Here is a 15,219-nt window from a genome sequence, read left to right on the forward strand (position 1 = left end):
ACACACCCTCTATCTTTCATTGGTGAAGTTTGTTTTGCATGTCCTGGTGCCCCGGGTGGGAGGAGATTTCAGTTAAGGACCAATGGAATCGTCTAAAATGAACAAACTTCTCCCATCCGGGGCACCGGGCAATGCAAAACGAACTTGCCCACTCTGTCTTTGTCCCCTCCTCCTTTTAATGTTGGATGATTGACAGGAGACCCTCCTTCCTCATTGGCTGGTGTGAATTAAATGGCGGTGTGTGGCCCCGCCCCTCCGGTCTCTGCACGTGGATCAGTCTGGTGTTAGAGCCTGAGCATCAGAGAGGAGAGGAAACCAGGAGAAGAGGAGAGGGACGAGAGAAAGAGGAGAGGATTGGGGGAGACGAGGAGGAGGACAGAGGAAAAGGGAGAGGAGCCAAGGGGTGAAAACAAAGGAAATAACAGGTAAAACAAGAAATGTGTGTATGTGTGTGTGTACAGTAGGTGTGCAATTGTGTATGCCTTTTTGCAAATATTGTTATAGTACATCTATTGGTGTTTGTGTGTTGGGACATGTCTGTAAGTCTGTGTTCATATCTGACTACAGCACAATGCACAAACTGTAGCTTAATGTGTACATACTGTATTCTGTCTATGTCTGCAGATTGTGCAGCACAGTTAACCATGCACACCCACACACATGCATATGCACACAGACCCACACACACACTGTTCATAAACACAGTCAGCTGATTTGTCTCTAAGCCTCTGTTTAGACTCAGGCATCGACTTGTACTTTATAACAATAGTGTTTTTGGTCTGTGTTGATGAGTGTGTTTGGTTGCTGTGACACGGTAGTAAAACAGAGATGGTAACCTTATATTCCAGTGCTGGAGGTGAAGAACATAGTGTCAATAGAAAGCTTTCCCATAGGGAATGCTGCTTGCCAGTTTATTCCTAAAAGATGTTATGGGGTTAAAATGAATTGGATATACCCAGTGTATTGTTCAGAAGTTTAATGACAATGCAGGCCTTTTAGATTCAAGTTTGCCAGAGGTTTTCCTAGTGTGCAGAGCCCAAACAGGGAGCCTGATAGTGGGCTAAAGGCGATGGTGTCTTCCTTGTGCTAAAAATGGTTGGGCATTGTTGACCCACATTTAGTGCAGTATTTATACAGTACAGTGACTCACTCTCCTCTGGTGGCTGAAAATAGAATGAGTAAAGAATAGCCATCTTTCCCCTCGTTAAATCACAACAACTCACCCACGTGGATACTAACACCCTAACACACACTCTGGGCATCAGGATGCGTTTCTTCTGTGGTCCACCACTGGTCACCAACCAGTACACCCAACCACTTGACCATGCTGATTCTATTATGAGGTTAATGTTCAGCACACACACCAGCTGTCTGTTTTAATTTCCTCCCAAATAGGTTCCAGGTGGTCAGATTTGTGTGGGTGTTTGTGTTTCATTGCAGGAATTTAGTGGTAAATGTTTGTATTTGTTATTAGAGGCTGGGGTTAGAGGTCAGTAGGCTGGGGTTAGAGGTCAGGGGTGAGGGGTCAGTGTGATGGCTGTCTGAGGACACAGCCCCTCCACCACCCTGCAGTGTCACAGATAATACAGTGCCTGCCATGCCAATGCATGTTCCTAGTGATTATCACCATGACAACCAGCCCTTTGGATGTACTCGCCCAGACACACTTTCTCTGACACACGTTAACACACACACACACAGACACGTTCCCTAACACACAACCACACACACACTGCTTCACTGTTGTCGTCTTTGAAATGCCACCTGGTCTGTTGGTGTTGTTGCCACCTGGTCTGTTGGTAAGAAAAAGACACTCACCTCCGTCCCCCCTGTTCCAAGCCTGCAGTGGTACATTCCAGTACCCCTCTGAGGTCTGTGCTTTCTGGAGCATACAGAGGAAGAAGCCTCCATTTTGGAGAGAAGGAGAAGGTAGATGTGGGAAAGAAGGGGACGGAGAGCAGAGCTGTAGAAAGTTCTTTTTAGAAAAACTATTTATATTCATCTCATGCTTTCTGCTTTGTGTCAACTCAGGTCAGCATCAGCCTTTACATTGTCTTACAAACATGGATTACCTACAGTAGGCTACATACACATCAGTGTTTGTGGTGTTGAGGGTGTATGTGTCAGTTTGTCTGTTTGCTACCATGTCTGTCTGTATTTCAGGCTGATTTCTGTAGTTATGTATTATAGGTCTGACTGAGAAGTAGGGGAACAAAATGTCAGTACATTTTCCAAAATTCCCAGGTTTTTCAGAAATCCCAGTTGGAAGATTCCCGATCAGCAGGAAATCCTACAACCAGGATTTCTGGAAAACCTGGGCAATTTGAGAACGTTACCAGAATGTTGCAACCCTAAGTACTGAGAAGTGAAAGCCCTCACTTTCCCAGCTCTCTCTCTTTCAGTTTGTTCTATTAGGTGTGATCAGAGCCAGGTGTGGTGTGGTGCTGCAGCTCATCCCCCCATATAAGATAGTATCATTGTGATTCCTGCACTGACTGTAGAGGCTCCGCCATGTTCACCCACACAGAGGGAAACACATCTGCATTGGGTTGCTATGCCACCAGCAGGCTGATACAAACACATTGTTCAGTGTGTCTGTGTAGTGTAACAGGGTGAGGATTATTGCTGTATTGGAATCAGTTGTCTCTGCCTCTTTGGTTGAGGCACACTACTGTTCTTGAGTCATTTTCAGAAAAGTTCAAAGCCAGGGTTTGACAGTGCAAAGACATTTTGCTTTAACCTCAATATTTTTGCAAACTTTGAGACTATTGTCTATTGAGGCAACTAAAATAGGAGAATTGTAAGCATATGACTTCCATTGGCAGATGTCTATTGTGCTCAGTGTTAATCTGCACCATGGCTGGTTGGTCACTGAGGCCAACATGTCTTCTAGTATAAACTCATTCTGAAGGAGTGGGAGGGACAGTCTCACCCCTGGAGCTGGCACCTGACTTGAGAGAGGAGATAGGAAGAGAGGGAAAGGGAAGGGATGGAGGAGAGGGAAAATATAGATAGTGGATGAGGAGGAGTTGACTAAGAACAAGGTTATTCAGGAAAGGAATGTAACTGGTTTAGTATTGTGATGGAATAGTAAGTTAGTGGAGCAGGGCTTCTTGCAGCAGCGGGGGATCTTCAGTTCTTTATGAACATCTAAAGGCCCACATCACAGTTTAGAGGCGACTTATCCTCTTAGATGTTTTTCTTTCCAAAGCAGATGTTAAAAAGAGATGCAATTAATAACAGATTTTAGACAGTTTTCCCTTTTCATCACCCACATAACACAACCCACATAACACAACCCACATAACAACATCTGGACTAATGAATGGGTAATAATAATGGGAATGTCATAATAACATTGACACTTGTATATCTCAAGGGCCATTTACACACACACACACACACACACACACACACACACACACACACACACACACACACACACACACACACACACACACACACACACACACACACACACACACACACACACACACACACACACACACACACACACACACACACACACACACAGAGAGAGAGTCAGAGAGAGTGTCAGAGAGATGCACAATCACACTCCCTCTGCACTCAAATCCACACGCTAATTGAAAAACAAGTCAGTCGCCAGAGCATACAAACCTTCCTTATGCTTTCATTTCCCTAGAAACTGGTGTATGCATGCACAAACACACAGACATACACAAATGTACACACACACACACACACAAATAGCAGGGGGATGCAGACAGTCAGGTGCAGCCCTCACACACACACACACAAGCACACAGTGAAGGAAAGGTGTCTCTGTAAGGCAGAGTCTTGATCTTGACTCTGGGGTAAATTATATCATTTGTTGCCAAGGATACAGTATGAGAGAGAGAGAGAGTGAGAGAGGCAGACATGTGGAGAGAGAGTGAGAGAGAGGCAGACATGTAGAGAGAGAGAAAGTGAGAGACAGACATGTGGAGAGAGAGTGAGAGAGAGGCAGACATGTAGAGAGAGAGAAAGTGAGAGACAGACATGTGGAGAGAGAGTGAGAGAGAGGCAGACATGTAGAGAGAGAGAAAGTGAGAGACAGATGTGGAGAGAGAGAGAGAGAGAGAGAGAGAGAGAGAGAGAGAGAGAGAGAGTGAGAGACAGACATGTGGAGAGAGAGAGAGTGAGAGACAGACATGTGGAGAGAGAGAGAAGGAGTGAGGTAGACTGGAATCAGTCTTGTTGAATGGGGCTGGAATAGGAGAGGTGACAAGGCGTTATGGGAGGGGCCAGAGAGAGGAAGGCAAAAATAAATGAAATCCGACTGGTTGGTCAAAGGGGGCAGGGCCATCCTCACTCTCGCTTCTCTCTCTCTTCCTCTCTGCCTTCTCTACTGAGCCATTCCTTCCCTTTCTTTGTCTGTCTACTGAGGGGAGAAACGCCAGAGAAAACAGTGTTTGTGACAGAGAGGGAGCGAGAGAGAAAGAGGGAAAGAGAGAGAGGGGGGAGAGGGGAGGACAAGAGAGGAATGACAAGATGGAAGAATGGAATGGCAATACATACCTTCTTTTCAGACAATAACCCCTTTCATGTCCTCACATCTGTGTCCTACCTGACAGTGGTTTCTCCTCCCTCTCTCCTGTGCGTGTATGTGTGTGCCGGCTAGCAGAGGTAGTGGATGCCCGTTCTGTTTAACGGGACGTCAGGCTGAAGCTGAAGTGGGCTGCTGTCTCGCTCTCCCTGAGTGAGTGGCATCTTCACACAGCTGGGACCAGAGAGACTGTCTCCCCCTCTCTCTCTCTCTCTCACAGCACTCAGCAGCAAGGTAAGACTAGAATGCTCCTTCTCCTCTCTCACACACACTGGCAGGGGGTCACAGTAAGAGACCGAGGTTGCCCCGGAGAGGGATATGCATTTCTCTGGTGACAGAGACACCAGTTACCGTGGAGATATAGTAAGGTTTGAGGACAGTGATTTCTCTGGTGACAGAGTGTCATGGATGGAGACACCGGTCTTCTTGGTGACAGAGACAGATGGAGGGCTGCAGAATGAAGCGACTGACTGACTGTCCCTCTCTTTGTGCTGCTGGAGATACTAAAGATGAAATGTGGAGCCACCACCTTCCTCCACCCTCCGCTCACTCATCTATACAGTACACTTCTTCATTTGTCTTATGAAATGCCCATTCTCTCTCTCGCTGTCTCTCTCTCTCTGACTCTCCTTCTACTCCCTCTCTGTGCATTGGAAACAGAATCCCTCCATGTGTGTGTTAGAGGTCATGTGTGAGACACAGCTTGGGGTAGAATAGTAGTGGTGGGGGGGGGGGTGTTACAGATAGAGGCTTTTGTGGAGGAAATGGAATCATTATTGATTGCTATGGTGATCTCAGGCACCAGGCACTAGCGACACGCTGACTATTGCAACTCTGTATACTGTATTGTGTGTGTGATGTGGACTAGACAGAGATGAGATACACTACATTACCAAAAGTATGTGGACACCTGCTTGTCGAACATCTCATTCCAAAATCATGGGCATTAATATGGAGTTGGTCCCCTACTGTGCTGCTATAACAGCCTCCACTCTTCTTGGAAGGCTTTCCACAAGATGTTGGAAAATTGCTGCGGGGACTTGCTTCCATTCAGCCACAAGAGCATTAGTGAGGTCGCGCACTGATGTTGGGCAATTAGGCCTGGCTTGCAGTCGGTGTTCCAATTCAGCCCAAAGGTGTTCAATTGGGTTGAGGTCAGGGCTCTGTGCTGGCCAGTCAAGTTCTTCCACACCAATCTCGACAAACCATTTATGCATGGACCTCGCTTTGTGCACAGGGGCATTATCATACTGAAACAGGAAAGGGCCTTCCCCAAACTGTTGCCACAAAGTTGGAAGCACGGAATCATCTAGAATGTCATTGTATGCTGTAGCGTGAAGATTTCCCTTCACTGGAACTAAGGGGCCTAGCCCGAACCATGAATAACAGCCGCAGACCATTATTTCTCCTCCACCATACTTTACAGTTGGCGCTATGCATTGGGGCAGGTAGTGCTCTCATGGCATCCGCCAAACCCAGATTTGTCCATCGGACTGCCAGATGGTGAAGCGTGATTCATCACTCGAGAGAACATGTTTCCACTGCTCCAGAGTCCAATGGCGGTGAGCTTTACACCACTCCAGCCGACACTTGGTATTGCACATGGTGTTTTTGGTCTTGTGTGAGGCTGCTCGGCCATGGAAACCCGTTTGTGACCAACCGCCTTGATTTGGTCTTATGTAGCAAAATTTGAAATTGTGTTTTTTTTACATTGGATAAAAGCAGAGACACAGAGCTATAAAATGGTATATCATACACTATATTTGAGGAACAATGGGAAAGTAATTCTGCTTCGAAAGTTGATAAACTTGTAACCTCACTTTTGAGAAAAGGGCCTTTGAATATTTTGGTACGTACTGGAGAGCTCTTCTTTGTTTACAAACATTCAGCATCGTTTAGACCCTCTTAAGCTTTAGCCCCACCCATCTCTTCAAGGGTTGATCTGAGCATTCTGTCCTAACAACAACAGTCTAACAACAAAGCTAACTGGCTAACATTGGCTAGCTTGCTAGCTACTTCCAGATACAAATGAGAGAACAGCTAACTGACCATTTTACTCGCCCTTGCAGAGCTGGTTAGGCTGTTTTTATGTTATCCAGAGCGTTGGTGCCTGCAACTGTGCTGCTGGCAGCAATTTACGCTTTTTTGCCAACGTTTACTGACACCAGCCATATTCAACAGGTGTTGAGCAATCGTAAATTCGTCAGTTATTCTGCGCTCTGGCACACTCAGATGAGAGTGCTCTGAAATCGGAGTAGATAGCCAGAGCGAATTTACCAGCTACGTCGATCAACAGTTGTCGCAGTGACAGTCTATTGAAATGGTTACTTGCATAGTGGAGTCTTTTGTTAAGACATGTAGCTAGCTTGCTAAATCAACAATGAACCATAATCCCAACTCATGATGTTACTACCCTACATTAATCTGCAGGTAGCTAACCAACCAGGTTCAATGTTAGCTAGCTAACATTAGGCTATAACTAGCAAAGCAAATGGCTCTGAGATACAAATAATAAGATCATACATGTAATGTTAGCTTGCGAGCCAGCCAGCTAACGTTAGCTAGCTAACTAACAGTACACTAACTTTTTAAATGAAAACGACTTTCTGTCAAAATTAGAAATGTCTAATATCTGAAAATGTAGCTAGCTAGACTATCTTACCCTTATACATCATGGATGGACGCCTCTCCCTGTCACAAATGCCATGGCTGCCCTTAGTTTGAAGATGTAATCCAGAGACAAGTGTTTTATCCATCTCCTTAGCTATCATACTCTAATTCCACTGATTTCAAAACTTGGTCCTCCAGAAAGTGGAGAGCAACACTTATGCAGTTCTACTATGCAATACTTTTTTTTTTTAAAGCCGCGTTAGACAGGATTACCTACACATACTGACCAGCTCAAATAGACAGAAGTGTGTTATATGGCAGACCAATCTGAACTCATCTCTCGGCATGTCCAGCCCATTCATTATCTCAGCCAATCATGGCTAGCGGGAAGATTGCTGTCTTTTTCTGTGGCTAAACCAACTAGGCTCGTAATTTAACAATTGTATTTGTATTTACAGATGGCATACAAGTCTGTTATTAAGGCACATGAAAGTTCACATGTTCCAGAAGGCATTTCTGCCAAAAAACACATTTTGGTTAAAAAGAAAGTGAAGTAGTGACCCGCGACATACGCCTAGTTTCCTGAAACTAGTCACATTTCATGACGCTCCGGACGAACAGTTATTGTGCTGACGCTGTACTCCGTAGTGAGTGTTGCAACCGAGGACAGACAATTTTACACGCTACGCACTTTAGCACTGGGCGGTCCCATTCTGTGAGCTTGTGTGGCCTACCATTTTGCGGCTGAGCCGTTGTTGCTTCTAGACGTTTCCACTTCAGAATAACAGCACTTACAGTTGACAGGGGTAGCTTTAGCAGGGCAGACATTTGACGGACTGACTTGTTGGAAAGGTGGCATCCTACGACAGTGCCATGTTGAAAGTCACTGAGCTCTTTTGTAAGGCCATTCTACTGCCAATGTTTGTCTATGGAGATTGCATGGCTGTGTGCTCGATTTTATTCACTTGTTAGCAACAGGTGTGGCTGAAATTGTCGAATCCACTCATTTGAATGGGTGTCCACATACTTTTGTATATACAGTGTATGAGCGGTCTATCTATCATGTATTTTGTATGAACAATACATTCTTTATTATTCTAAGTGTGTGTGTGTGTGTGCATTTGTTTGTGTGCATAATGGTTCTGTGAGAGACAATGCACAGTGCTGCATACTGGTATCTGTGTGAGAGAGGGTTAGTGTATGTGTGTATACAGTGTTTGCTGTATATTGACAGCTACAGTAGATTAGTAAGCAAAAGTCTATTCTCTGCCCGTGGACACAAGGAGGATGTAAAAATAGCTATTTTTCCCCTACACCCTCTCACCCCCTGAGTTAGAGAGATTTCCTGTGTGCTGACATACTATAATCCGTCTGCGGTCACACACACACACACACACACACACACACACACACACACACACACACACACACACACACACACACACACACACACACACACACACACACACACACACACACCACACACACACACACACACACACACACACACACACACACACACACACACACACACACACACACACACACACACACACACTCCATAGACAAACATTGGGGCAGCAGGTAGCCTTGTGGTTAGAGTGTTGGGCCAGTAATCAAAAGGTTGCTGGATCGAATCCCCGAGCTGACAAGGTAAAAATCTGTTGTTCTGTCCCTGAACAAGGCAGTTAACCCACTGTTCCCCGGGAGGCCGTCATTGTAAATGAGAATTTGTTCTTAACTGACTTGCCTAGTTAAATGATATCATGTTGCCCCTCTCACCTGTCCTCCTTTGTTGTCCTAATTCATTAATGGCACAAGCCTGGAGGTAGACATGTACCTATAGACTCACTAGATCTGACATACATTATGGTGGAGCATGCATCCATGGAGCATAGATCTCTACAAGTGCTAGATTATTGGATATGTAACTTGGAAGAACACTATAGAATCAAGATATTATAATGCATAGTTGCAGCCCTCACAAACATCTCTGACAATATATTTGGTGACTTTGTCTCATAAAATGTTCTGAATTCTTGTTCTACCTAAAGTCTATATCGCTTTGGGAAATTCGACGGTAACGGAATTACACTTTGACTCAGATCTTTCATTTAAAATGTATGTCAAACAAAAACCATTGATTTCAGAGTTTAACAAACCATACAACTCTATGCACAAGGACTACTTTGAGCAGTCCCCCACCCCCCTTCCCCCTGTCCCCGTCCATCCATAACCCCTGTTTGAAAGAGCGATTGTCCATTCATCAGAATGAAGTGCACAGAGGATGGGGGAGTGGTGTGGCTGATTGAGTGGCCAGACAAGTGAAGGAGCAGTGGGGAAGGAAGGAAGGAAGGAAGGAAGGAAGGAAGGAAGGAAGGAAGGAAGGAAGGAAGGAAGGAAGGAAGGAAGGAAGGAAGGAAGGAAGGAAGGAAGGAAGGAAGGAAGGAAGGAAAGAAGGAAGGAAGGAAGGAATTAGTGTTTCTGGCTGCTCTACACAATGAGTACAATGTGTGTTTACTCTGATTCACTGGGTCACAGGCCTGTCCCCTGAGTCGGAATATTAGGGTTTTGCTGAAAATAAGGCGGCATGTTTACCTCAATTTGACTTGATTCCAAACACACATTCGCAAACACACACACGCATGCAAGCATACACACACACATGCACACACAATTGTATTAATTGAGCAGATCCTATGGATGGGCCGCGCTTGAAGTTATTTATTCAGTGTATAAGAAAAGTAGTGAAACCATAACAGGCGAAACTGGCGTTTCAGTTTAGCATCATAGTATCTAGGGATAAGAGATAGGGATGAGGATTAAGAGAGAGAAAGGAGAGACTCATTCAAAGGTAGGTCAGACATGGGCATGGCCACACACAGCTGGCTGGCCATGTTTTCCCTTGTCACTGCAACTACTGTACCAAACAGCTGAATTGAATGGAGCTGGTTTGCAAACCACAATTTATTACAGAGAGATAATTTAGGGCATGTAATAACTTGCAATGTACAGCTATGGAACATTGTGACGTAGAAGTCCGTCACTGGCCGCGGGCAGCATTTGGTACTTTAACGCACGCACACATTCATCACTCCTCCCTGCTCCGTTATCAGATAAGTTAACAATGTGGGTCGACACACAAGTTAACGTCTCTATCTTAGTACATACATTTCACACTTACTTCAGTAACCAGTTAGGGTATAAAGAAATAAAGACAGGTGTTCATATTTAATATAAGCAATATTTAGTATACTTATCGATGTTATGGATGAGCGCGGTTGTTTGTTCTGTTCCTCTCTCTCTCCATCTCTGTAGCTTCCAGGTATGCTGGATAAGGACCCGAGCTAAGGGAATTGGGCTTACTTTGTAGTGCCCGTCCGGAATGGCTCATTAATGTAAACGGGCATATTGGAAGACACTGTCAGTAGTGATGTAATTTTGTAAATGTTATATTGTGATGTTGTTTCATAAACGTGTTGCAATGTATATATTTTGGTATGTTTAGATAAATGGAAACTGTATGTTGAATAGGTAATTGTTAATTAATTAGTGTTAATTGTTCTGAGGGGAGGGGCTACCCCTACAAAAGGAGCCTCTCTTTCAGTTCATGGAGGGGCATTTTGGATTGAGCTGTGGGTGGGGCAGCTTTGTTTTTAAGCTGTCCCATAAGGTATACGTTTGATGGCAGTACTGTTGTTTTGTTCCGGAATCACTATGTAAATAAACACCGTTGCACAGAAGAACTTTTGCGGCTCCGCCATCTTTTTATTTTTTATAGAGGTTAGGTTTTCCAGTTTAGCCTTCTGGCCTACTCTACGTGACATATGGTGGCAGCAGTGGGATGGCGCACCGCAAATCAGTGAATTCCAACAAGAGAGGTAAAGGAATGCGTACAGGATTGCGTTCTCAGCAGCAGCATCAACTGTCATAAAAGGTAATTGAAGTTGAAACTGGGTGGAATACCATGGAATCTTCTGGTGAAGAGGTTAATTATGAGAAACTAGGAGCCCGACCAAGGGGCCAAACACAACCAGAACTGTTTGAACTACCGGTTGAACCAGCAGATACAGCAATAAGAGACCAGCTAACTGAAGGAGCAGTTGGGGGACCAGAACCACACCCAACCATGGTAGCCCTTTTCCAGCAACTTTTCACCTGCCTTGAGAAGAGGGACGAAGACCTCAAGCAGGAGTTTCGGGGCCTACGCCAATCTATCCTCACAGCTCCTCACCAAGTGGAACTCGTCAGTGAGAGCCCAAGATTGGGTCTGCCAACACCAGGACGACAAAGGCTCGACGCAGCAGGAACTTCAACTCCACAGCAGGATCCCCAAGCAGTAATGAGGCCAGCCCCAGCACCAGGAGACCAGTCCAGCAGTGTTAACGTTCATCTTCCAGCATTCCTGAGGAAGGAGCCAAAGATGCCCTCATACCAGCAGGGGGAGGACATTGAAAACTACTTGCTGAGGTTTGAGCGAATGGCCAAGACGTGGCAGTGGCCGGAAGTAGAGTGGGCCTGCAGGCTTGTCCCATTGCTCACGGGCAAGGCCTTAGAGGCTTACACAGCAATGGATGAGGGGCTGTCCAACGTCTACAAGGGCTTGAAGGAAGCGCTGCTGATGAAGTTCGACATCTCCTCGGAGACCTACCGTCAACGCTTTAGAGTTGCATCGACGCCATCGGGTGAGTCACCGACAGAGACGTACCACCGCCTCAAGGGTCTCTACCGACGATGGGTTCAACCAGAGGAGAAGACACAGGACGAGATCGGTGAGGTCATCATCCTCGAGCAACTTCTACAAGTTCTACCACACGACATTCGAACCTGGGTTCGAGAGCATGAGCCCAAGGACGGGCTTATGGCGGCCAAGCTTGCGCTGCAGTACCATAATGCACGTAAAGGGGGCCCACCACGACCTGCAGCACCCGCTCCAAGGAGTCTCCGAGACACAAGGGACATCAGAGATACCCGAGATGGTGGAGGTAACTCTGGGGGTTATGTGTCTGGGAGGAGGGAGGTAAGGGATTATGCAGTTCGCTCTGATGGGAGGGGTCTGACCTGTTTTTACTGCCGACAGCAGGGGCACAAGGCTTCAATGTGTCCGCTACGTAAATCCAAGCTCTCAGGTTACTGTTATGTGCCCAGAGAGGGGGATGGTGTTCAGAATAGACAGACTGGGGAAGGGTCAGTCTTGGTACCTGTAAAAGTGAATGGTAAAAGTCTTACTGCAATGATTGACACCGGCAGTTCCCTGTCGTTGATCAGAAAATGTAATGTACCTGTTAATGACATTGATTACGGTCACCAGACACTGATCCAATGTGTCCATGGTGACCAGTCACAGCAGCCCACAGCTGAACTCACAGTGGAGATTCAGGGTCAGAAATACCTCCTCAAAGTTGGGGTAATGGAGAAGCTACCTTTTGAGATGATTTTGGGGAGGGATGTGCCTGTACTCTCTGATCTGTTGGGAAGTGTGGGGGGTCAGCTATATGAGCAGTCAGTTTGCCAGTCTGATGTTCAGGTGTCATGTTCAGTTGTCACTCGTGCACAGGCCAAAGCTGGTTTACAACCTCTGCCTGACTTGTGTGATAGTCTGTGTGAGGGGGGAACCAAAGGGCCCAGAAAGTCACGCCGCCAGCGGCGTCTTGAGAAGTATGTGGGAACCCCTGTACCTGTTGCTGATGTGTCTGGGTTAGAAGTGCAATGGGAAGTTCCACAAAATTTTGCTACACTGCAGAAGTCTGACGCAACCTTGAAAGGTTTATTTGATAAGGCCTTAGCTGGGGACAGCCAATCTTCATGTGGGGGAATATACACAGTAGACAACCACATACTCTACCTTGGGTCAGAAGCAGATAGCAGGAAGTTAGTGGTGCCATCTACATGTAGACCACTTGTTCTCAACCTTGCACATACAGTTCCATGGGCAGGCCATCTAGGGCAACATAAGACCTATCTTAGGCTAGGCTCCCGTTTCTTTTGGCCCTCCATGTATACTGATGTACAAACATACTGCAAAACATGCCCCACGTGCCAGAAAACCAGTGCTGTCCGTAGGTCTGACCGGGCTCCTCTATGTTCACTGCCAGTTATCTCTACCCCATTCAAGAGAATTGCAATGGACATTGTTGGACCCTTGGAGAAGAGTAGTGCAGGTTACCAGTATATATTGGTGATCTGTGACTATGCCACCCGGTTCCCAGAAGCCTTCCCACTCCGTTCCATAACCACTCCAAAAATAATCAGTGCTCTTGTTCAGCTCTTTTCTCGTGTAGGAATCCCAGATGAAATCCTGACGGACCAAGGCACAAACTTCACTTCACGACTGATGGTTCAACTCCACCGACAGCTGGGCATTAAAGGCTTGAGGACCACTCCCTACCATCCCCAAACGGATGGGCTTGTAGAGAGATTCAATCAAACGCTCAAGAATATGCTGAGGAAGTTTGTGGCTGACACTGGTAAAGACTGGGATAAGTGGTTACCCTTTCTGCTTTTTGCTTACAGGGAGGTGCCTCAGGCATCGACAGGTTTCTCACCATTCGAACTCCTCTATGGATGGCCAGTGCAGGGACCACTGGACCTGCTGAAGAAGTGCTGGGAAGGTTCCCCAGTAGCTACCTCAGGACAGGGGATTGTCCAGTACGTTCTCCAGATGCGAGACAGGCTGGAGCGGTACCGAGAGGAGGCTAGGGCAAATCTTCAGCAAGCCCAGAAGGCCCAGAAGCGAGGGTATGACCAGCACGCTCGCCACAGAGCGTTTGAGCCAGGACAGAAAGTCCTGCTCCTCCTTCCCTCGTCTACCAGCAAGCTCCTTGCGCAGTGGCAAGGGCCGTACCTAATCGGGAGGAAGATGGGCCCAGTGACCTACGAGGTGCTGCACCCGGACAAGGGTAAGGAGAAGCAAACCTACCATGTGAACCTCCTCAAGGCCTGGGAGGAGAAAGGGGAACTCTCCAAGGTAAAGTCCTTTCTGGTCCGCAGAGTAGAAGAAGAGGACGAGTCAGATGGGGTCACAGAGGCATGGAAAGGACGAGCAGAGGTCATACTGGCTCACCTAGAAGAAGACAAGCAAGATGAGCTGAAGCAGCTGTTTGACAAGTATCCGGCCCTCTTCAGTCAGAGGCCAGGAAGAACCAAAGTCCTGGAACACGTCATTCGTTTGAAGCCTGGCCAGAACCCTGTCCGCCAGCATCCTTACCGTGTGCCTGAGAGGCTGGTGGTAGCCCTCAAAAAAGAGGTCCACACCATGATAGAGATGGATGTTGTCGAGCCATCATCAAGTGAATGGAGCAGCCCTATTGTCATTGTCCCAAAGAAGGATGGCTCTTTGCGTGTCTGCATGGACTTCCGTAAGGTGAATGCCATCTCCCAGTTTGATGCCTACCCCATGCCCCGCATTGACGACTTACTGGAGAGAATCGGTAGAGCTCATTACATCACCACATTGGATCTCTGCAAAGGGTACTGGCAGGTGCCCCTGGACGAACAATCCAAGGCCTACACTGCCTTCCGGACACCGATGGGCCTGTTCCAGTTTAAGGTCATGCCGTTTGGCCTTCATGGGGCCCCTGCAACTTTCCAGAGGCTTATGGACAAGGTCCTCCAGGACTGTGACGATTACTGTGCTGCTTACTTGGATGACGTGGTGATCTACAGCCACTCCTGGGAGGAGCACATACAGCATCTTAGCAGAGTCCTGGGGAAGATCCATGATGCAGGCCTCACGCTTAACCTCCTGAAGTGTGAGTGGGCAAAACAGGAGACTAAGTATCTGGGTTACCAGCTGGGTAAGGGTGAAGTTCGACCTCAGGTGGACAAAGTGGAGTCCATCAGGAACAGCCCTCAACCCAGAACCAAGACACAGGTGAAGTCCTTCCTAGGTCTGGCAGGATGGTACCGGAGATTCATTCCGCAGTTTTCGACCATCGCTGTCCCTCTAACCAACCTCACTTCAAAGGTGGCCAGCAACCCTGTGAAGTGGACTGAGGAGTGTGAGGAAGCCTTCAGGATACTGAAAAAACGACTGTGCTCAT

General features: G+C 46.8%; 1 protein-coding gene across 3 annotated transcripts in view; it reads left to right on the forward strand.

Moving 5' to 3' along the window:
* Positions 1 to 267: 267 nt before the first annotated feature.
* Positions 268 to 15,219, forward strand: part of LOC106563383 (uncharacterized) — a 44,931-nt gene continuing 29,979 nt past the window's right edge. The window contains exons 1-2 of one of the 3 annotated variants that reach the window (XM_082958207.1): positions 268 to 425; positions 4,646 to 4,801. The gene's annotated coding sequence lies outside the window, so the exon portion shown is untranslated. Of the gene's footprint in view, positions 426 to 4,642; positions 4,802 to 15,219 lie in introns of all 3 variants that reach the window. The other 2 variants (XM_082958208.1, XM_014128890.3) reach the window with 2 other exon arrangements.

This window comes from Salmo salar, chromosome 11, assembly GCF_965601325.2.
Source record: "Salmo salar chromosome 11, fSalSal1, whole genome shotgun sequence".
Classification (NCBI taxonomy): domain Eukaryota; kingdom Metazoa; phylum Chordata; class Actinopteri; order Salmoniformes; family Salmonidae; genus Salmo; species Salmo salar.